The sequence below is a fragment of the Sorex fumeus genome, unplaced genomic scaffold (assembly GCF_029834395.1).
Source record: "Sorex fumeus unplaced genomic scaffold, SorFum_2.1 ptg000030l, whole genome shotgun sequence".
NCBI lineage: Eukaryota > Metazoa > Chordata > Mammalia > Eulipotyphla > Soricidae > Sorex > Sorex fumeus.
This window is the reverse complement of record NW_026606087.1, coordinates 5,057,610-5,082,209: the sequence shown is the minus strand read 5'-3', so window position 1 is coordinate 5,082,209 and position 24,600 is coordinate 5,057,610. Positions and strand designations below refer to the sequence as shown.

The window sequence follows — 24,600 nt, the reverse complement described above, 5'->3', positions numbered from 1 at the left end:
TGGTGGGGCTCAGAGGACCATATACGGGGGTGCCGAGGATCAAACCCACATTGTCATGTGCAAGGCAAGTGCCCTGCCTGCTGTGCTATCACTCTGCTCCCTCGCTTATATATCTTGGCTAATAAAAATTGTTTTAGTTGAAATATATTTAGAGAGGGGTTTGATCCCTCTGTATACTCTTTCCAAATTTTCTAACTTTTTTCTAACTAAGTTAGAAATAGTTTTTCTATTTCCAGAAAACAATTCTAAGGTGATGGGAGTTATTACTGTGATTCTCATTGTAGTTTCTTCTCCTCCACCCCATCTTTCTTTCTTGAGTGGGGGCACACCCAGCGGTGCTGGGGCTAACTCTTCGCTCTGTACTCAGGGAGCACTACTGGAAAGGCTCAGGGGACCGTATGTAGTGGCAGGGACTAAACCCATGTCAGTTGTGTGCAAATGCTTTTTCCACTGTATTACTTTTTTGCTGCTTCTTCCTCTTTCTTTTCCTTCTCCTTTTCTTCCTCTTCTATGCTTGACTGTGTTCAGGGATCACTCCAGGTAGGGCTGAAGGGACATATGGGGTGCTGGGAACCCAGCCAGGGTTGGCCACATGTGAGGCAAGCACGTTACCTGCAGTACCATCTTTGGTCCCATGCGATTTTGTATTATTTATTGCATGCAAACTAAGGTTAAATGTGTTAGTACCTGATGGTGAAAAAAACTGCATAAAACTAAATATAGACTCAGAAAAATGCGTTTAAGACTATGGAAATGTGAGTAAATGAAATCTGTGGATGGTATTGTCCTCTCCAGATTGTGATATTTGTGTTTGTGTGTGTGCGCGTGTGTTTGTGTGGGGGTGTTAGTTGATTTTTGTTTTAGGGTCACACCTGGCCCTGGTCAGGGTTCACTCCTGGCACTCTGCTCAGAGATCACTCCTGGTGGGACTCCAACCTGAGCTGGCCCTGGGCAAGGCAAGTGCAAGGCAAGTGCCTAACCCCAGGACTATCTCTCTGTGATGACACTGAAGTTTTGGAAGAGATTACCACAGGGGAGAAACTGAAAAATGTTAACAAAGAATTTCTCTGTATCGTTCCTTTTAAAACTGCAGGTGAGACTCCAACTCAACAAAAATTGCGCTAAAAATACATTAGTGTAAGTTGTTTTTAGAAAATGTACTATAGAAAGTCACATTGGAGATCCCCCAGTCATTCATATTGAGCAAACCCCCGTCCCGCGCCACACCTGATACTCTGATGGAAATGAAATCGCAGATTTCAGTGATCCCAGAGTTAAGACTGTTGTCCCCTACATAGAGTCAACTTTTCTCAGCTAATTTCTTTCTTTCTTTTTTTTTTTTTTTGGTTTCTGGGCCACACCTGGCGATGATGCTCAGGGCTTACTTCTGGCTCTGCACTCAGGAATCAATTCTGGTGGTGCTGGGGTGAGGAGGGCGGGCACACTCCATGGGATGCCCAGGATTGAACCTAGGTTGGCTGCGTGCAAGACAACCACCTTATCACCCGCTGTACTATTGCTCTGGCCCTCAGCTAACGTCTGATTTACCCACTAGGTCTACTACTGTCCATTTCTATCGGTACCTCCGAAGAGAATATTAGTCATTCTTTTATTCCAGGCGGGCGGACACACACACACACACACACACGCATACAGAGTGAGTGACGCGAAGAAACATTTTAAAACTTAGGGAGTTAGGGAGCTTTCCATTTTTCTCGAAAAGTGCACGCCGCGGGGAGGCGTGCATCGAACTTCTCCGGCGCTCAGGGCAGGGTAGTTCCGAGTCCCGTAGCCACCCTTTCTTTGCTCGGCTGAAGGTTTTCCTGGCCCGCCAAAGGGCCGACTGGGACCGAACTTCGACTCAAGTGGGAAGAGAAGCGAAAGACAGGCGGCGGGCTGGGGAAGCCGGAGAAGGCGTCCGCCGCGCGGGATGAGCCACTACCTGAATTTGGAGAAAAGAAACTTCCCCGCGCCCCGCTTCGCGCGTTTCGCGAGTCCCGGAGCAGAGAAGCGCAGCGCCCGAAGCCCGGGGCTCGCCGAGTCCTCGGCGCGGGCGCCGCCACCTCCGAGCCGCCCTCCCGCCGCCCGCCCCGCCCAGCTCGGGACAAAGCCCGGAGCCCGAGCCGGGAGGCGGGAGGGCGGCGCCCGCGCGCGCCCCGCTCCCCCGTGGGCGCCCGGACTCCGCCCCGCCGGCCGTCCGCGGGGAGCCCGCGCCCCAACGGCGAGGCCGAGCGCGCGCGGCCCGCCCCGAATCCCCATGACGTCACCGGCGGCGGCAGGCCCCGCCCCCGGCCTCGGGCGGCAGGCCGCATGACGTCACCGAGGCCCCACCCCTCCGGAGCGAGTTCGGTCCTGGCGTTCATTTCATTCCTGTCCTCATTCCGAACATTCTTAGCATCGCTCGCGCCGCGCCGCGCCGCCCGAGCCGAGCCGAGCCTCTGCCGCCGCCGCCGCGGCCCCGCCGCCCGCCGCGGGCGCCCACCAAAGCACTTTGCAGACTCGCTTCCACCCTGCGGGCCAGTCCGCGCGGCGGGGCCCGGGCCCGGGGCGGCCGCGTTCCGGGGACAGGCCATGCAGTGAAGCCCCCGCTCCCCCCGCAGCCCCCCGCGCCCCACCGCCCCGTCCACCTTTGCCCAGAGCCGCGGGCAGCAGCCCCGCGCGGCGCCTCGCCGGTCCCGGGGCAGGAGCGGTTCTAGGCAGGGTGGGGTGGCCCAGCCCGGGGACCGGGAGCCGGGGAGGGCGCCGGGCACCGAGCGCAGGGCGGGGGAAAGCGGCGCCGAAGTTTGCCGCGGACTCGCCGGGCGCCGCGGCCGCTGTCTTCGCCGAGGTAAGTTGGCGCGCGGGGCTGCTGGTGGGGGGGGGGGGGTCCCGGGGGTGCCGGGGGGCGGGGGGCCGGCAGCGCGTCGACTTCGGGCCGCTCTTTCTCCCGCGGCGTGGCTTTGTGTGCGGCGGGCGGGCGGGCACGCGGAGGGGCCGGGGCCGGGCACCCCCCGCTCCCGCCTCCCCGCGCCCCCTTCAAGGTGAGCGGCCCGGCGCGGCCGCGCGAGTTTCCCCGCACGCCAAGTTGGGCCGCGCGCTGCGGAGCCCGCGCGGCAACAGGCGGCCCCCGCCGGCGGCCCGGGAGGCGCCCCCCGCGCGCGCCGCCGCACGCACCCCCGTCGCTCCCTCGCACCCCCCGGCCACTTTGCACGGGGTTTTCTCGGACTGGTCTGAAGTTCGGAGCCAGCGCGGGCGGGGAGAGCCGCGCCCGCCGCCTCGGAGCCCGCAGCCGGCCAGACCTCCTTTCCCGCCCCCTATAACCTCCCTCCACCCGCCCAAAACTGCGCCTCTCCGACCGCCGCGGCGCCCGGGGTCCCCCGAGGCCGGCTGGGGGTCTGCGCCGACTTGTGCTGCTGGCGGGGGCTTAGCTCCTTCTGCTCCAAGATGAAAGGAGGCACGGCGGTCTTTGCCGCTTCTCCAGGACTGTTGCTGCTGCCGCCGCCGCCGCCGCCGCCGCCGCCGCTTCATTGCACATTCAAGTGGAAAATTTTTAGGAGTCAGCAGAAACATTGTGTCCAAAAAAGACTGACTCGCTCTTACCACTAAACCTTGGAGGAGACTCTCCCTGGAAAACTTCCCTTCGGTAGGAAATACTGGGGGATTTGTTTGTTTATTGGAAGAGAAATGATCCCCAGGAGAGGGGAAAAATCAGGGTGCACTTCTAGTCTTTGTTCCTATCTGCAACACTTGTTTTCAAAAACTCCAAAGGCCCGCTTTAAAGAAGTTCAACTTCCATGATTTTTTTTAAAAAAGTGTATTTTTCTTAATTAAAGCAACATTTTTAATAAATTGAAAACAATGGGAGGCTCACACCTCCCTTATTCTCACCCCACGAAAAATAAATAAAATCCAGATCTTAATTTTCTTTGCTTTTTAATTGTCTTTCTTTTTAAAGATTTATTTAAAGTTGAGTGGTGTCACTGTATAAAAATATTTATGAAACAATGAAATGCCAGCCACCAGCATTTCTCAGGAGGCTTGTTAACTTCTCAGAAGCAAGTGGCTGCCTGTGATTTGCAGAAATGAAAATTGACCTCAGTAAGCACTGGAAACTTAGGGACAGATGATGTTCCAGGAGTAGGTAGTGTAAAAAGCCCGTGTTTTTAAAACACTGCCTTAGAGAACCCAGAGCCCCGAACAGATTAAGTCTGCAAAACTATCAGGCTTCAGAATAGTAAGAAAAGATGTTTAAAATGCTATAGACACTGCAGAAAAATAGAAGGCATTCCATCTTGGACAAGCCACCCAACGTGTTTTTAATTTCTCATCCTACACCTGTATTGCTTAGCGACATTTGCAGTGGTCTGATGGCTCATGGTGTGCCTGGGGCCTGCAGGTTAGATACCTGGATGTCTCCTCACCAGGTATCATACCCCCATATTGGGCATTGTCAGAGGCGGGAGTGCTCCCTTTCCTCTGCAGCACCCTGCAGTAGATCTTACTGGTCTCTCCTTCTCAGTAGCTTTTTCCCCCCTGGGGTAGTACCAGAGGCAGTGGTTGGGATACTGAATTCAGGCTGGCCTAGTGTTTTATCCTGACAGGGTCAGATTGGTGGTGCCGGGTGAGCAGGAGGGTCTTGGGGCTCATGCACATCTGAATACATAGAAGGGCTAGACTTAGATCCAACTTTGGTAAGGCTCTTTCCTCTTTAGAAGGAAATAGTAGAACTAATAACAGGGTGACTCGGGAAAGACAGATGGATTAGTTGAACCTTTGTCAACATCGAGGTTTGGGATTGTTGATTTTTTTTTTCAGGGAAAGGCTTATTTTTCTAATCTCACTATTTCCATAAATGGTCACAGATATTTTTGTTTAGTATTTCTTTGTACAGCTCCGTGTTGAACTCTCAGGTTTCAGATTTTAAACAAGAGTTTACAATTCTTTTATTTGCTGTTGGTGTACAAAAAAAAAAGAAAAGAAAAAGAAAAACCTGATAAGTGATATCCATTTACTGGTTCTTGCTGATGGTATAAAAGTACCAGTGTAAAACCATTTTATTTATATTTTAATAATAATAAGTATCTTATCCTCAGAGTTAGCAGTACATTAGAATACCATTTCTTTTTCATTTTCCCAAGTTTGAAACAAGGAAATCAGTGTGCCACTTTGCCTTTTACACTTTGTAAAAATCTAGAAAGGAATCTCCCATAGATTTCTTCCTCTGTGTGATCTCTTTAAAGTGAGAAGTAGGACTCTATCCAGAAAACATGCCTGAGAGAGATATTGGAAGTTAATTTTTTTTCCCTTTTCCCAAAACATAAACTAGGACTCACCACAACGTATATCGAATGAAATTTAATTTAAAGAGGGAGGGCAACTAAAGTGAATTTAAGCCAAATAGAAATGAATTTCTCACCAAGAGGTGGTACTTCCTTGGATTGTGGTACAGTTTGTGCCCCAGCAGCAAACTAATTACAAGTAAGGGTGTGTGTGTGTGTGTATGTGTGTGTGTGTATGTGTGTGTGTGTGTGTGTGTGTGTGACACACGTGTGCATGCGGGGAGGGGATACAGCCTGGAAAGTCAGCTTCCTTCTCTCTCTCTCTTCATTTCCCCTGTTTTGCAAGAATTATATATTCATTACTTACTCACTTATTTGGAGGACTGGAAAAAAGGAAAAGCAAGTCATCAGAAAGATGTTTTTGTTGTTGTTTGAGCTTCAGTCTTTAATAAATTTTGAATTTTGCTGGTTCTGACCATGTAAACCAGCAAGTGTAAGTTAAAGGACTTTTTCCTAATGAGAAAATTGGAGAAAATCTACTTGTAGTTTATCATTGGTGTCTAGATTACATTTGTAGTTAAAATTTCAGTAGAAAAAGATGCAACAGAGATACAGAATGTATAGCCCAGTTGCTTGATAGGCCTTAGAGAAATGAGCTGTGCCATTAATGATACTTGAAATGGATTAATTTACAGATCCATGGCAGTTAGTTGTATTAAGAACCTGTGTATCTGTGGGATTACTCCTCTTTAATCTCATGTGCTAATATGTGTTAATTGTGAGCATAATTATACTGCCTGCAAATGAATATTGTGTTTTATTGCTTAAAATGTTGGTGCAAATAACTGCATGTGTGATACATATATGTAAAACATGTAAAACAGCCATCTACAGAAGGCAGAAGATAGCACATTTAAGCTTATTTTAGGCATGTTATGTCGTTCCCAATAGATTATAAAAGAGGAAAAAAATTGCTGGGTGCAAGCATCACTTAGAGGTAGGATCTATTTAGAGATGAAACTTTTTGAGTGTTTTCTTAAAATACTGAAGAAAACTGGCCAGAGCAAGTGTCCAAGTCTCTCCGTATTACTGCAAGAAAATCAGGGACTCATCTCTCTGTTGATAAATGCTTCCTTCCCTTTGAGGATTCGGTGACTGAAACTGAAGAGTCCTGTCTTGCTCTGAACTCTGCAAGAGAAGTGTATGGTTAGCTTACTCTCCTTTGACAAACTTAGACCCTGCTCTTGGCAGCTACTTAGGGCTGACCCATGGCTGGAGTAATCTTTTAGAGCTGCGGGGCGCCTTTTAAAATTTTATCTGTAGAAGCCGCAGATTATCTTGTGGTATTTAAATTAGATCCCAAATCATGTTTGAGCAATTCAGTGATGTCTTACATTCTTTCATATTCACAAGGGTGATACAATCAAGTAATTCAGGTCCATCCCTGGTACTTCAGGGTTGGCTTTTAAAAATACCCAATTAAAATACCAATTTTAGAACCTGTTGTTTTTCAGTTAATAACTTTATATTTTTGAATCTGGGAAATTCAGAATCATTTTCTTGGATAGTTTTGGATATGCTAGAATGTATGAATCTAAATATCTGGAGAATTTGGATATGTGTTTTGTTTTAAAGCTATTTAAAACAAAGTATTTAATTTATTTTTTTAATTTGTGAATTATTGAGAGTCTTCAATTTGAAAAGTCTTCTCATCAGAAATGTCTTTGATTCTGATCCATATTTGAACTGATATCTGAAATGCAACCATTTTTACAGATATAGCTGAGCTTTCTGATGGGGGAGGGTAAGGGAATTTGAATGGGTGTATTTTTATTTCAGGTATAGCAGATAGCATGCCCCAAAGAGTGCGTTTCTAGAATGATATTTCTTATAGAATGGGTCACCTGGAACTTTGAAATTTGCCCTTTGCCCACTGACTTTTAGCATGTTTGGGAGGGTTCTTAAAACATTGTTTTCCATAGTCTCAGAGCATTGGCTAAATGAAACCCTCAGTGTCTTGTTTCTGATTGGATTGGGACAGGCAAGGGAGTATCTTTTCCACTTTTCTAGCAGGTTGAAGAATGAATCCATCCTGACTATATTGTTTCCACTCCCCCCCCCCCCCCAGTTATTTAAAATAAATATTTTCTATATGGATGCAGTGCTTTCTACTCCAGTTGTAGTTTGAAGGTTAGAGCTTAGTACAGGAAAATGGGTATAAAAGAAAAGAGAATTTAAGGAACTAGACAGATAGTTCAATCAATAAAGCGCTTGCCTTGTATGTGGCCAACCTGGGTTTTATCTTTGGCATCCCATATGATCCCCTGAGCACTGCCAGTAATGATTTCTGTGTGCACAACCAGGAGTAACCTCTGAGAATTGTCAGGTGTTTCTCCCCCCCCCCACAAAAAAAAAGAAAAGAGAATTTATTAATGAACCTGATAAAACACCCATCATCTCCAGTGAGAAATTTTGGCTTCTGACATTTGACAGGTTTTGATACAAGTCTAAAGTGAATGAAATGCCACTCACTGGGAACTATACAACAATGACGTGTGCTGTTGTTTCTACTGATATATAAACTGAAAAACTGCTGCTAATGGTGGGAAATGTTAATTATGTGAGAACATATTGAACTTATATTCTTTGGCATGAACTTTTTAAAAAAATGCATGAACTATGCTGCTTTTTTTACAGGCACAGCTTTCTAATTATCATAATTCAGTTCAGCTCCACTCTTGGATGGAGTCCAAGTGCAATCGCAATTTAACTTGAAAGGAGGTTTGGGATTTTTTTTTTTTTTTGGTACTGAGAATGTTTAAGAAAATTTGAAAAGTTCATCCAAGAATGTTGTCTGCTTAGGTGTGGATAATTGGGGGGAGGAAATGACTGCCTCACAATAATAGTTAACTAGATCTGAGTATTAGGAAAATGGCAACTTTCCCCCCCTGCTCTGCACTATATCCAGACCATCTTCATTTTGCACATTTTCACATAACCAGATGCTGCATGTTGCTGAGTTCTCTTTTAAAATTGGTGTCTTTTACCTGGTCTCCACCCCCCCACCCCAATAAATGAATATTTTGTTACCATCAGTGATTCAATATCTGTATAGATAGGAAACTCAAGACAATAGAAGGAAATGCAAAAATCTCATGAGTGTATTTGGTAAATCACCATAATTTTTTTTTATACCAACTAACCCTGTAGGAAGTGTTACCTTTCTACCTATACCTTGATGGCATTTTAGGGAGAGGTCATCTTTGACAATCTTCCTAACTGGGTCTAGTATCCTTAACATTTCCTGTGATCTAAGTGTCTTTTTCAAAGTTAATGAAGTCCAGACACCAAATCCTCTGTGAAGTCAGTTTTAATTGGAAGAAAGAACAACTTTTAACTGGACCTTCCGACTTCTCGTCCAGTCTGTCTTCTCCTGCTAAAATGCAAAGGGAACCCGTGGAAACCAAATGACTTCATTTGCTCTGGCACTTCAGAGCCGAATTCACTTCCATGGTGGTGAAATAAAAGGAGCCAAGTGTTTTAAATAGCCACTCCCCAAGGCCGCCCGGCCTGAGTGTTTTGAGAAAAGGGCATTGTCTGCCTGCAGCTCGAACTGGGAGCCTGCCGGGGCTCACCCTCCCCCACCAGGCAGCTCCGTTTCTGAAGTTGACATCTGGTTTTCTCTCTGTGCACCTGATGTGTACCCACACACGTGCACACACGCGGTGTGCCCGCATGTGTTCTGCCACTGACGTGTGCTTTTGAACACTTCAGTGTGTGTGTGTGTGTGTGTGTGTGTGTGTGTTTCAAGCTCTTCTGGATAGGGGAGGCAGGCATAAGCTAAGAGCACAAAATAAAAATGTAAACACAGGAGCCACCCCACATGCCACTGCTGCCGGATTTCTCTCCAATGGCGCTCTCTGGGAAGGCGTGCCTATTGTTGTGGCAGCAACAGGCCGCAGAAGTTGGGGCACCATATGGCGGATGTGGCCTCAGATAAGCTGTCTGCTAATTTAGCTTATCAATAGCATTTTGATATGCTTCATTTTCAGATCACCCTCACTGTGCTGGGGGTATCTCGGGGGCTGACTGACTGATTTGAGACCATTGTGAAGTGATGCGTCCTTTGGTGGAATCTCTTTCAACCCTTTTCCACTGTCTTTTCATCTCAAAGCCTCTGGGAGACAATGGTGGTTGGAGTTTGAAAGAGCTCCATCAGCTGAGGAAACCTTCAGCATCCTCTTGAAATCTGGGACACTGATCAGGTATTTCCACTGAAATATAGAGAGAAGTTACTGAATGGCATTTTATATTGTAAGGGCAAAAAAAAAAACCAGCCCAAAATTTGCTTTTGTTTTAAATACTAGCGATAAGGCTCATATTCATTATGATTTTGAGGTTAGCTATAAGTTTAAAATATAATATAATTTCCTTTCATCATTGAGTTTTATTTTAATCAAAAAATGTAAACATGCTTACCATCTGTATAACTGAAAATCAGGGTAGGTGTTTCCAATTTGGAGGTAAGAAGGTGCTTCCTTTAAGACTAGAAATTGTTAAAGAGGGACATGTTTATAGAATACCTCTGCTCAGATTCAGTGAAGCTGAAATCAAAATGTAAAATCTCTTGTGCTGGGGAAGTTGACAGGGAACTCTTGCCTGAGGTGGTGAAGCAAATATTGGGCGTCTCCACGCATGAGGTGGCTCAGTGGACATTTGGTGAAGTGTGTCACTGTGTTTTTTAGCCAGGGGAATCTCATTCCACAAACATTTGTGTTCCTAATGTGTGCCAGGCATTGGAGATGCCAAGAAAAAACTGTCCCTTGTCACCCCGTCCCTATCTATAAGCTTTCAACCACCTTCTGCCACATTTTGACATTGGTATTTGACATTGGTACATGGATCCTCTTACATGAAAAATTCAGAATGACTTTTTTTTTTTTTTGAGCCACACCAGGTAATGCTCAGGGGTTACTCCTAGCTCTGTGCTCAGGAATTACTCCTGGAAGTGCTTGGGGGACCGTGTGGGATACCCAGATTAAACCTAAATTGGTAGGGTAGGCGGTGCCATACCCACTGCCTTATCCATTTGGCCCCTCAGAATGACTCATGACTCAGCCCCATGGATTCTTTTTCCCATTTTGGAAGACCTTTCTACCCAGGCTTCTTAAACTTTCCCTATCCCTTCTTGCCCCTCAGAAATGCACCACAGGTGGTTGAGCACTTGTAAGGAACACCTCAGATTAATGAGGTGGTTGAGTTTGAATTAATGTTTTGTTTTTGCACATTTAGAATCCTTCCATTGTCTCCACATTTCTTGAGAACCCCTCCATGTGTGTTTATGCAAACCCATCTGGGGTCATGACCCCAGAATTTAAGAAGCCAGTCTCTAGCCTACCCATAGGTCTTACCTAGCATGTGTATTACAGCCTCCAAGAAACTTCCCAGGCCTGATCATTGCCCCAGGAGATCAAGAGGATTAGGGAAGGTGAAAGGCTTCTGCATTTCTAAGAGACTCCACAGTGGTGTCTGCCTCTGACTGAGAACCATTGACTTAACTATTATAATTTTTATCCTCAGATCGAATCAGACTGAATTGGCCAGCACACCTAACTCAGAATGGGGCTTTTCTCTCCTGCGATTTGTAAGACTGTCTACCTTGAATACTTTATGAAGTATTTATAAATATTCAGCCTTTATGAAGGTCACTGAGATGTTCTTGATCTGTTTTTAAAAGCACACCGTGCAAAACTAAGGTCACATCTTTCTAAGCTTGGAGAAGCAGTAAAATGAACACAGCTTCCGTGTCCACCCGTGCTGGGCTCTCATCATTTACCCGCTGGGCATGTAGACGCTGTTCGTAGATGGGATTCCAGAAGGGGTTTGGCTTTCATCACTGGGAGTATAAGGGCTGATTCTCCTTTGGCTGCTTGCAGAGGTTATTCTACTCTGTGATACTCTGTGAATAGTGAGGGCACTCTTGGAGCCCCTCATTTGAGCTTCCCTTGCCCATGCAGCGTGAGAGGACCCTTTCACGTGGCGGGGTGGGGGGTGGGGCGGAGGGCGTGGCGGGGAATGTCAGCAGCAGTCAGGAACTGATCCTGCGGCCCATACACCATATGGAGCTTTTTGTCCTGACATCTTTCCCCTCCATCTTGAGCATTTGGAAATCCAGATGCTCCCAGTTTTTGCAAGAAACTGCTGCTTGTCCCTGGACATTGAGGCATTGATGGTACTTCTGTATGCAAGGAATTTGAAGTTGACAGTTTAGCTGGGGGAAACAGTGTGCAGAGAGATCATCGTAATGTGGTAAAGTGTCACTTATGTTTCATCAGTTCCAAGAACCGATTTGCCCCCATATTTGATCATTTTTAAGGCTGACGTGTGTCCTACAAGCATGGTGATCATGCCTCGTGATGAGGTTGCTCAGACTCATCAATACCAGAGAATGAACGTGGAGAAGAAAAGCCTGATTGTAGATGCAGGAATCTCTAACTATGCTCTTACTGTCACCAATAGGATTGTTTTGTTCTGACTGGGGTGTGTGTGGTGAAAGTGGGGGTGGGCCACACCTGTAGGTGATCAGGTGACCAGTGGCTGTGCCTGACTCTGAACTCAGAAGTCACTACTGGCTTCTGATTAGGGAACTCTATGTAGTCCTGGGATCAAATTTGGGTTGGCTGCATGCAAGGCAAGCACCTTAACACAAGCACAATTTCTCAGGCCCCCAGTATTTCCAGTGAAGAGGCAAGTAATTTGTGGAAACTTTCCATGCATTTGCTTTTTAGGTATATATTACCCAATTTATTTTGCTTCTATTTTTCTCTGTGTATGTGCAAGATTGACACATGAGTGAAAAAAAAAGTTCAATATGTATACAGTATGATTTCCAAGTGATAAGAAAGCATTCTGGTATGGTTTGTTTTGCAATCGTATTTCTTAGAAATAAAACCATGCTGCATCTAAGAAGCAGTCAGTTTCTTAGAGATGGTGAGATTTTGATGAAGCATGCTTGTATCTCTATCCAAGAGGACCCAGGAGACAACTTTCCCTCTCTCCCACCCCACACTCCCCCATGTTGGGGATGGAACCCTAGCTTCACACATGCAAAGCATATGCTCCAGTTCTGATCTGAGATTTTACATAGTTGACAGGGTTGTTTTGTGGGAGTGGACTTTCAAGTGGGAGAGGCTTCATCTTCTTACACATTTGTATTATTTTGGAGCATGAATTCTCTTGTACACTATACAAATAAAGGGGAAATTTACTTCATGGGAGAAATGCTCATGAAGTCTCCAAGAACTGTGATGTTAGAGTTTGAAGGAAAAGGATTTTATTCTCTCTCTCTCTCTCTCTCTCTCTCTCTCTCTCTCTCTCTCTCCCTCTCCCTGTACTATTATTTTGGAGCGATAGCAACAAAACAGTAGGACGTTTGCCTTGCACGCAGCGGACCCTGGCTGACCCGGGTTCGATTCCTTCGCCTCTCGGAGAGCCTGGCGAGCCACACAGAGTATCGCGCCCGCAGGGCAAAGCCTGGCAAGCTACCCGTGAGGTATCTGATATGCCAAAAACAGTAACAACAAGTCTCACAATAGAGACTTTACTTGTTCCCTCTCTAGCAGATCAATGAACAACGGGAGGACAGTGCTACAGTGCTACTGTTTTGGAAATTGAATGAAGTTGTTTCATTGTTTTATCTGTAAAGAACAACAACAATCCTCCCCCCACCCCAAAATCCTGTCTAGAATAAAGAACTCAACCCTTCAGTAGTAGCAGAGGTTTATTGCCTGTCACAGATCCACACTCCCTTTTGAGGAGCAGGAGAGAGGGAGGGTGGGAACGAGTTAACTGGGGAGTGGGAAGTTTCCCAGTACTGGTTTGGGAAAAGACAATTCAATCACATTGGTTTTAAAACCCAGGTTTAGAGTTGGACAGACCCTCGTCAAAGCACTTACTGGTTAGACTTGGACAGATTACTTCCTCTCTGAGCTTTTGTTTCCCCCATCTGTAAATATCAGCTAAATGCCTCCTATCTGCCACACACATAGTAAGTGCTTGGTAAACAGCAACTTCATGGGTTATCTTGCCTCCCAGGTCTTCACGAATTTCCTGCCAAGTTAGCTTGGACAGTGAGTGCCCCTAAAATACTCAGGGTTGGGACAGTTACTTAGTAATGCTGGACTTCTGGTCTCATGCAGAGATTGAAATTCCAGAGACAGACATCCCATAAAGTCCTTGGCCATTAATCGCTTTGAACCATACTTCCCCTATTAAAATGGAGGAAATCCATCAGTAAATGCATAGTATTTGAGGTCATTCCTTTGGCAAACGTGTTGGCGTAGCTGCACAAATTAAGTGGAACTATTTCACAAAGTGGGTCACATATTGTGCCTTTGCCCACCCAAAAGACAACCTCCTCTATAGATTTTTGCTTGAAAGCCACACTCTTAAATTTGAATTGGTTTTGAAAAGTCTTCTTTAAAATAGTTACAAGGAATTTATCGTGTGTGTGTGTGTGTGTGTGTGTGTCTGTCTGTCTGTCTGTCTGTCTGTGAAGTTGGATATGGGCCACACCTGGCAGAGCTCAGTAGCTCTGTGTTCACAGGTTGCTACCGATGGTGCTCAAGGGACCATATGTAGGTGGTGCCAGAGATCAGACTAGGATTGACTATTTCCTTACATGCTGTACTATCTCTCAAAATCTTAGAACTTATCTTTTCATAGAGAAACAATGTGTAGCGCCCTGCACCCACCATCAAAGCCACGGTGGACTCTATACACTGGGGCATCAAGTTTCAGGGAAAAGAGAACAAGAGGCACAGAAATACCCTTTACTTTGATGCCCCATTGCACTTAAAAATTTATAAATTTTTATTTGGTTATTGTTTTTGGGCTACACGCAGGTCTTACTTCTGGCTCTGTGCTCAGGGATTACTCCTGGAAGTGCGCAGGGACCATATGCAGTGCTGGGTAGTTAGTTAACTGTGTGCAAGAGAAGCACAACTTCCCTGCTCCTTGAACTTCTGATATGTTCATAGGGCAATAGGACAGGCCTCATGACTTTCCTGTGTCTTCTGTTTTTGCTTCTGGAACTTGGGGCTGATGTTTTGTTGAAGGGAGGTGGCAAGATTTAATAGAGGTAACCTAGGTCTTCAGGTGTGACTGCTGTTAAAAGGCAGGTCTGGAATTCAACTTTTCCTCTCTCACCAGACTTTTCTGGACTTTCAGTGTAACCCAAGTAATAATTCACACTTACGTGTGAATGGCAGCTTGTGCCTTTGCCAATGTAGCCTCATATTTAAGGGTATGTTTGTGAATCTAGAATGTGTGTCTACTTGTCCGTAGGCTCTTGGTGGGTAGCTAAATCCTTTGTAGATGCTATAGCATAGAACAAAGGCGGATGCCCTAAAGTGGTTCAATTTAGTGCAGCTCCCTCCTTAGGCTTTGGATTGTGCTGGTGTGCTCATGATTATAGGCTGGAGCATTCCTGGAGAATAATCTCAACTGTTACCATAGCTTTATGTGAGCAGGAATGGAGATCGCTTGCATTTTATTGATTTCTCCTATTGCCTCTTAATCAGGGCTTATAGAACTGCGTTTTAGCTAATGAGTTTCCCACTCTTTAAATTAAAGATTAACATTGAAATTGTTGAGGGAGATGAGTAGTTTTCTTGGTAATGGAGAGGCAGGCAGACCGTTGAAGAGAGTAGGTGGGAAAATTTAAGCACTCTGATTTACAAACCCTAGTTTGCTAAAAGACAGTGAGTTATGGACTTAAAGAGGGCGATTTTTATGGTGTGTGGAGAATATGACAGACAAAATAAGATACCGACTCTGAACAGTGTCACAGTGCACTCAGGGCATCCCCAGCATACTTTGCCATGTGTGTGTATTTGTTTTTCTGGTTAAGTTATGAAGATAAATAGTTGAGAGTAATAGTCTTATGAGTTTACATTTCAGCTAGCTGCCTGGATAGCAGTGAGGGACCCAAGAAGTATCTTTTTATTTTTTTAGAAAGAATAATGTCAGCCATGAAATGCCTTCTGATAAAGGTTGGCTGTGTTAACCACCACAGAGCTTTAAACTGCGCAAGAAAGAAACTATAAGGGAGAAGCCGCAAAGCTTCTGCTGGCAGAAGCTCCCATGTATGGCCCCCAAACAAATGATACTAAAACAAACACACAACAACAACTACAACAGCAACAGCAATAACAAAATCCCCTCCCAAAACTAAACCCAAACCCAAATCACCACCAACCCAAACTCAGACCAATAATACAATAGACAGAAAACCCCAAATGGGTATGAGAACTTAATCTTAAAGAATATAAACTAGGAGGAGATCTTAAGGAAGAGAAACCAGGAGGTCACAAGTTAGTTACTGAATTTAATTTTTTTTTTTTTTTGGATTTTTAGGGTCAGACCTGGCAGTGTTCAGGACTTACTCCTGGCTCAGAGCTCATGGATCACTCCTGGCAGGCTTGAGGAACCATATGGGGTGCCAAAGAGCTGTACTCGCTCTTTCTCACTCTGTGAATCTGATTTGTAAATTGATTTAAAGTGGGGACAAAATAGTGTAGGAGGGAAGGTGCTTGTCTTGCACACAGCTGATGCAGATTTAATCCCCTATGGGGATTACATATGGTTTCCCGAGTTTTATCAGGGGTCACTTCTGAGCACAGAACCAGGAGTACTATTAGATGTGGTATAACCCCCCACAACCCTAATATAAATAAAATGAAGAGAAAGTCAGATTGCTTTACACTCCAAGTTTCATACATACTCTGTTCTGCCCGGCTCTCTTAATTGCAGCTTGCTCTTATTCCTGTGTTCTACTTAAAATATTTTTTATTGATGAAATTCTCTGGTTTACAATACCACACCCATCACCTTATTCCTGTGTTCTTCCACCATTTGCTGACTGCCTTCCTCATATTCTTTGTGCCTATTCTTATCCATTTGGGTTTTCCAAAAGGCTTGTCCTTTACTGTCCCTTGTAGTGTTTGTTTACTGGGTACAGTACTGCCCATTTGGGTGCAATCCTTGATGGCATCCTCTTCTACTCTAAATATGTACAGGTTTGGACAATAAACTGTTTGGTCCCATTAATAGGAAACTGTTGAGAAAACTGATAACTTTTAATTGAGCATGAGTGAAAAATCCCAGGCAGGTTGGCTGCCTTAGTGGTATTGAGCTTATGACACTATTATTCTTGAAGGTGTGTCCAGGCTGTGTTTGAGACCAGAGCTACAATGAGAGTGAATTTCAGTAAACCACTTTTCTTGTGAACCTGTACTAGTTTCAGACTGTTTTAAACAAACTGTCTGCCATTCTCTGGATCAGCTAATAATATTTTTAAAGGGTTCTCATAATTCATAGGCATGATTCAGTGCTGGTTCATTTCCTTATAGACAAGCAAAGCTTAATTTAAATAGCTTTCCCCAGGGGAATCCTGAAACTTTTATACTATGTGAAATTTGGGGATTAAAGATTGTATTTTATAACCTGTGCCTTTTTAAAAAAAATTAAGTGTCTTTATTCACCTTCCTTATGTTGGTGTCAGTATAGGGAGTGTACACCTGATTCTCAGGGCTTACTCTGACTCACTTCTGGTGGGGCTTCAGGGACCATAAGCAGTGCCCTATAGGGACTGAGCCCTGGTTGGTTGCTTGCAAGGCAAGTGCCTTTCTCTCTAGCCTCACAACCTGTGCTCTTGATACTTGTGATGTTAGTAGGTTTCAGACTCACTTATCTTTGTTCTATTGACTGTGTGTGTGTTTGTATTTAAATATAAAAGGCAGGGGCAATTGAGTGGAATTTCAGAAACTTAAGACATTTTAGCATTTGTCCCAAACCAAAAGAAACTGTAGCGACAACACTGTCTTTGATTGCCAGTGACTGTGTTTGATCCCACTGACTGTCAGTAGCTTTGTCTAACAGCATTTTCCAGATCTGGTTGAAGCAGTGGTGTCTGGGTTTCTTGGACTCCCTTCCTGATGAGAAATGGATGTTTCTTTGTTAGAATAGTTCCTGGGGATGGGTTATTTGAGGGTCCTCCCTGGGCTGTTGTCTTAGTTCCTCCATATCCAGCTGGAAGATACCTGGACTGGACACCCCCAGCTGTTAACTCCCCCCACCCTCCACCTTGGGCAAGTTACTTAGAAATCTTTGGGTTTTTTTGGGGGGGGGAAGATAAGGCTGGGCCACCTGCCTCTGTCTCCTGCTTTAGTATTTAGCTTTAGATTAAAGAGATAAAATGAGTGTGCCCTTGCCTTTGGGTGAAAGGTCCTAAAGCACCTGTCATTTGAGTCATTCTCCCCTCCCTAAACCAGGTTTGTGGAGGAGGTGCCTAACTTCTGACAGACCTCTTTTAGTTGTGCTAATTCCTGGCAGAGAGAATTTGGATAAGAAAGGAAAGCTGACAGTTCTGCAACCCATTCTTATATTGCTGCCTCATTTAAACATGATCTCCCTTTGTAGTAGAAGAAAGTAAAGCTCAGAGAGGCCGTAATCTCTCCAAGATCACACATCCATCCAGTTGATGAGAGCCAGTGTTTGGAGCCAGTTCTTAGATCTGTGACACTATAGCTGCTAGCTGCTACATGACTGCGTACAAAACCACAAGATTGCATATTAAGTCACACAAACTACAAGTCATACAGGCTACAGGACAGCATATTAAATCACTTTTCATGGGGACATTGAAGCAGAGATGAACTTCCCCCTGTGTGTTGGCCCATGAAGGAGGCATGCCCTGTTCTGCTCAATGTCCTTGTTGGCCACAAAACGTTTCTCTCTGCCTTCAGAGCAAACATGTGACTAAGGCCCCCACATGTTGGGCTTGATCCAGGCAAGTGTTTCCTAGTCGAATTGTCCCAGCCTGTTCATTTGTGGTAGTGAGAGGAGGCAAGATTCATGTTTCCTTTTGGTTTCAGTTCTCAACCTTTCACCTCTCAGACTGGTTCTACGAGGCATTGATACTGAGGGCAATGCCGCTGAATGTGGGGTGGATCAACGTGGCTCTATAGGTGTGCTTGTGAGTGTGTGTGGAGTAGGGGGAGTAGGGGGCGAGGAGTGGGTGTTGATGTGGTTTGGAAACTTGAGCCAGACCTGCCAGTTTATCTGGTTTTCCTTTGGAATGTGCTCTCTTGGCAGGCAGTCAGAGTTAAGTTAGCCCCCTCCACCACCCTGCAGGCCTGGATATGGAAATGGCCTGGCCCTGGGTTTCGGGAGATGACCTTGACTTCACTCCTTGTCAGTGGGAGTTCTCCAGAATCTGGGAGATGGGGTGGATTTCTCCCCTTGGCACCCAGGGGAGTGGCTGGAAAGTATGTCTCACACTCATAGATGGTGTGCAGTGGCAGGGGTGGAGGGTGCAGGCAGTTAGCCAGGCTGTCCTTCATCATCGGGCAAAGACCTTAGGGGCTTTGGAACAGGCGTGCTGTCTCTCTGACATCCTGGTTGGCTGCTGTGAGAGTAGACTGGTGGATGCAGTCTTTTCCTCCTGTGTTCCTTGTTGTAGTGACTGGGCAGAGGGGTCAGCACTTTCTGCGTCATTTGCTCTTGTCTTCTCACCCACTTCTCAGTACCCACTATCTCCTTTTTTAGTCCCATTAAGTCTTTGACATTTCCAGGTGCTGTTCTCATATTTCTAGTGGTCCTCATTTTGTTGTATTCGCTCTAGTGGCCTAATATTCCCAGTTCTGCTGTGATCTTGGGTAAGTTACTTTATATCTCTGGGCTTTAGTTTCCCCATCTGATAAATGAGAAAGATACTAACGCTCCCCTGGGTATGAGTTTTAATTGAAATATGATGAGTTATGAGTATGAATCGTCCACCATGAGACTCTCCAGTGGTTTCCCCAGTCCATTCTGAGTTTTGTTGTTGTCTTACTTAGGGGGTCGGGAGCCATACCTGGTGTTGCTTGGGGTCGACTCCCGGTTTTGTGCTGCCAGGAGTGTTGAGGCTGAAGCCAGAGTCAGCTGCATGAAAGCAAGGACTTAGACCTGTATTGTCTCCCCCATCCCGGTCTCTTCTGAAGTTTCCTGCCGCATCTGCTGTCTATTTCTCTGTCCAAGATCCTGAGGGTTTTGTCCTGACTTGAATGCTCCAGTCTGACAGGAGCTCATTTATTTGCCCATTTTCCTCCTTTGGGTTTAGTTTTAAGCATTCCCCCAGATTGCCTTCTTGCTGGATTTCCTTCTGTATTGTTTTTCTCTTCCCTCAGACAATTACCCCTTTGCTTTCATACTTTCTGTTCTCATACTGGGAACGTACACACACAGACACACACACATACACACAAATCCCGTACATACACACGTATACACACATAATGCATACACCAGACATGTATACACACATAATACACATATCACACACACCCATATATACCCACATACATACACATATATTACACACATCACAATCACATATACACATAATACACATATACACACACCATACGCATATCCCACACACATAATACACACCACTCACACCCCCCCACACATAATACACACACCACACACATCACATACATACATATATGCACACATACATAATTCACACATCACACTCATACACACAGCATACATACACACATACACAGCATACATACACACATATACACACACCATATACACACCACATCCCCCATACATACACACACATAATACACACACCACACACACACACACATACACACACACATCCCTTTTTCTTTTCCCATTGCTTTGAGGTCTCAGAGACTCTGTCCCTGCAGTTCCTCGGGTTTCACCAAAAATGGTCATCAGAAAAGCACCACTTCTGTTCTGCTATCTTTAACACTGGAGAGTATTGAATCTTTTGGCTTCTAGAGTTAACAGAGTTAGTAAGATTGTTACTATTTTGAAAAGACTTAACTCATTCTAAGTCTTATTCTTTCACTTCTTCCACATCTCTGTGACCTTGATCAACCTCTTTAAATGTGAACTCCTTTTTTACTTCCTGGTGAACTCCATTTTCCTTACTTGTGAAATGGGCATTTTACGGATATGCCTTCCCACTGGCTTTTAGTGAGGCTTGACTACAGATTAGCACAACACTTGGCAGCAAGTCAGTGTCCTATAAAAAGGAGCTGCTGATTATAATTAGGATTGTCATCACTGTCACTCAGTAGACACAGATTAGAGTGCCAAGTACTTCTTCCCATAGCATCTCCATTTGTTTATTTATTTATTGGTTTTAGGACCACACCAGGTGGTGCTCAGGGCTTATTCCTGGCTCTGTGCTCTGTGGTCATTCCTGGCAGTGCTCAGGGGATCATATGCAGTGTGGGGGATGGCAGGCCACCTGCAAGGCAGCTGCCTTACCCTTTACGCTCTCTGACCCTCTTTCTCTTTAAGGGAGTGAAAAGGCAAAGTGTCTTTGCTTTAGAGTTTCAATTTTTTTTGTGGTGTGGTGGAAAAACTCATTTCAGCAGAGGCCAATGAACCCCTTATAGTATCGTTTCTTAACAATAATCATCACCTCACAGCTGTCCCCCAGACCCAAGGCTCATCTCCTACCTCGTGATTTTGAAGCAATCTGAAATGTTGTACTACTTCATCTGTAAAGAGTCTTGCATGTGTCTTTATTTTTTTAATTTATTTTCTAAAAATTTTTATTAGTGAAACATCATGAGGTGCAGTTGTAGGCTTACAAATTTGTGTGCTTGGATTTCAGTTGTACAATGATCAAATACCCATCCCTCCACCAGTGCCCATTTTCCACCACCACAGGTTCCAGTATTTCCCTCCTAACCCCCATGCCCCCCATCCCACCCTGCCTCTGTGGCAGGGCATTCCCTTTTGTTCTCTCTTTCCTTTTGGGTGTTGTGGTTTGCAAAAGAGGCAATCATGTTTGGTCTATAGTCTACTTTCAACATTGCATGTGTCTTTAAAATAGAACGCCAAGTACAATACTGATGGAGGAGCAATGATGGTGAGTCTCTCTGCTCATCAGTGGTTCTTCAATATTTTTTCTTTCTTTTGCTCTATTGGCCACACCTGGCGATGCTCAGGAATTATAATTAGGATTGTCATCACTGTCACTCAGTAGACATGGATTAGAGTGCCAAGTACTTCTTCTCATGGCATCTCCATTTGTTTATTTATTGGTTTTAGGGCCAATAAATAAACAAATTTCGCTCTGCTTAGAAATTACTCCTGGTAATGCTTGGTGGACCATATGGGATGCCAGGGATCAAACCCTGGTTGGTCGCAGGCAAAGCAAGCCCTACCTGTTGTATTACCTCTCTGACTTTTACCTGTTTTCAAGAAAATATTGAGTAATAACAGTGATCAGACTTTGGGTTAGAAAATAGGAAACTTTATTGGGAAATAGAAAAGAAAGAAACTCCCCAGCTGGAGAAGAACATACTATATGGCTAAGTTAAAAGGGGATTTTGTGTAGTTCCTTTTAAATGAAAATTAGGTTCTTTGCATTTTGTATTGGATTACAAGTGTGTCACAGAGAATGCACTGATTTTTACAGATCACAGATCACAGATCATCCTGTTATTCGTTGATTGCCTCGAGCAGGCCCCAGTAACGTCTCCTCCATCCTAGCCCTGAGATTATATTCAAGGCTCTTTAGGAGAATGAGACCCATCATTGTTACTGGTATTTGGCATATTGGGTACGACACAGGGAGTTTGCCAGACTCTGCCGTGTGGGCAGGTTACATTCGGGAGCTTGCCAGTTTGTCAAAGTAGGAATGAGATGTCATAATAAGATGTCACGCAGCCGCATTCGCGGCCGCGCGGTTCTGGGATCTGGTTTTTATAGTCTCTGAGTCTTGGCCGCTGATGGGATTACACGGCGCCAGGGGGCCAGTTGGTGGGTGTGACCCCCGCCTACTGGAATTTGGAGGATCTGGGTGGAGGATGCTTGACTCCAATCCGATTTTTACAGAGTGGACTATTTAGTTTAGGGTCTTTTTGGTTTGCTTAGGTATTGCCGATTATCTCTTAGTCTCCAGTAGACCTAAGTTCTGGACCAGAATTTATGATGTTGGGAAATTGTTAACTTCCCTTCCCAGAAAGAGATCAAGATTTTATAAGGAATGTTTAAAATGTAGACAGATATAGGATGGGATCTTGGGGATGAAGAGTGTTATGATGATGAGGACAGCTAAAATGGAACTTCTGGCAAGAAGAAATGGAGGTTCCCTCCTGTAATACCATGGTCAGTCCATATGTTAATACAAATTCCTTAATAGCAAATATCTAATCACTGAACAGAATCCTTATTGCCCATATCCATGGTTAGTTTGTTCAGATCAGAGTACATATGAGAGCAGCAAATTGTATTTAGTTTTTCTGCTTTTTAATTTTGGGGGATGAGGGCCTCCCAGATTGTGTTCAGGAAGCCCAGGGGCGTCCTGGTTTTCAGTAAGCCTGGCTAGTGTTCAGTGCAAAGACCTGAGAAAAGATTTTCTCTGGTGGTTATGTTTCTTAAAGCTTTTTAAAGATATCTCTTTCTCCTTTCATCTTACTATGAAAGCTTCATGGTTTCTCATGCAGAGTTTCCCTCAGTCTGGATTTCGCACTTGCTTTTTTGGGGTGCTATTTGTCCAGTTCTGCTGTCCTTTGTATTTCCAATAAGTGGGAATTTAGATCTAGAACCTTGAATTCAGATTTTTTTGGACAAGAATATTTCATAACTAGTATTGTGTGAGAAAGTACATTATACCCAGTGGACTTTCTCTTCATGATATTAGCAGCCATTGTTTATGATCTCTACCTGTATCTATAATTGCATGTACTCTGATAATATTTTAGGTTTGTTTTTGAAAGAAAAAACAACTCTGGCAATGCTCATGGGTTACTGGCTTTGTCTCAGGAATCACCACTGGCAGTGCTTGGGGACCATATGGGATGTCAGGGATCAAACTCTGGTTGACTGTGTGCAAGGCAAATGCCTTACCTGTAGTACTATCTCTACAGCCTGTTCCAGTTTTTTTTTTATTACATTTTTATTAGCTAAACTACTATTATGAAGGAAAACCATCATAAATTGTTTGGCTTACTTGATACATAGTTTGTACAGGAAAGACAAGTTTCTGGTTTTCTTTTTTCAGTGATAGACTTTAAACTATTTAATTCTTTGTAGTTCTATTTCTCACTGATGCTTAAATTGTACTCTCTTTAAGCTTTTTTCTCTAGTTACCTTCTGCGTTCTTTTGAATTGATCCCAACAGTTTTTAATTGCTATTTATCTTGCATGATTTTTGGTTTTAGCCTGACCCATCCCCCAACCCCTTTTATTGCGGAGTTTTAGATTCTTTTAGTGATAGGTCTTATTTTAGGCCATATATGGGGGCTGGAGTCCCAACTTTATTTACCCCAACCCATTCCTTTAAAATTGGATTTCATTTACCATGTCAGTTTTGGTTGAATCTAGTCAAAAACTTTGCATACCTGCTTGTCTAATGGTGACCCCTTTGATTCTTATTTGCCATTTCTATAATTGTGCTTGCCTTCTTGTCATTTTCTCCCTTAATAAAAAGGGCAGAGAAATAATCTATGGACAGTGCATGGTTAGACTCTACATGGAAAGCCAAAACTTTGTACAGTAAGTAGGCTTCACAGGAGACCTGAATCATTGCTTTCATGCTTGCCTACTGGATAGTTGGTCCTACCCCTGTGTAAATTAACTGGAAGTGAGAGATTCCTCATGAGTAGCTCAGAGTGGTAATAATCCACTCTGAGCCATTCAGACAGCAGGCGGTATTTCTATGCGCTGTTGGAGTCATTTATAGACTTGTTTGAATAAATTGCTGGTTGAGTTCAGTTTTATGTCTCTCCTTAAGTATTTAAAATAGAACATAGTTAATCTACCAGCCATTAAAGAAATGCATCACTAATAACATTCTTTCATAAGCTAAAACAGTTTTAGAGCTTTGTTGTTTTAGACAGATTTATATGCACTGGGACCCAGATAGAAAGAACACAGCCATTGTTGTGCTGTTGGGAATAGGACAGTAAGCTTATAAGTCTAAAATGAGTGTTTTTTGTTGTGTTGTTTAACCAGTCTGCTATTAAACTTATTTTTAGTAATTCCTATCTTTGTTTCTTGGAAAACTGTTTTATGCCTGTGTTGGTGCATCACAGAATATGTACTTAGAAGGGAAAAAAAAAAGCTCATGTTACTCATGTTTATGACAGGCCGAAAATCTCTTTTGAGAGGTCCCATTCAGGCCTGGAGTTTCAGCTTCAGGAATACATTTTTGTTTTGTTGGTGAAATAAAATTGTGTGCGTTCATTGTTTATGGTCTCCAGGGCCTCACCACAGAGTGAATGCATGGTCTTGAAATAAG

At 44.3% G+C, this 24,600-nt stretch overlaps 1 protein-coding gene across 2 annotated transcripts in view; it reads left to right on the top strand.

Moving 5' to 3' along the window:
• The first annotated feature begins 2,442 nt into the window (after nucleotides 1-2,442).
• Nucleotides 2,443-24,600, top strand: part of TEAD1 (TEA domain transcription factor 1) — a 282,584-nt gene continuing 260,426 nt past the window's right edge. For both annotated transcript variants that reach the window (XM_056115974.1, XM_056115973.1), the window contains exon 1: nucleotides 2,443-2,827. The gene's annotated coding sequence lies outside the window, so the exon portion shown is untranslated. The remainder of the gene's footprint in view (nucleotides 2,828-24,600) is intronic.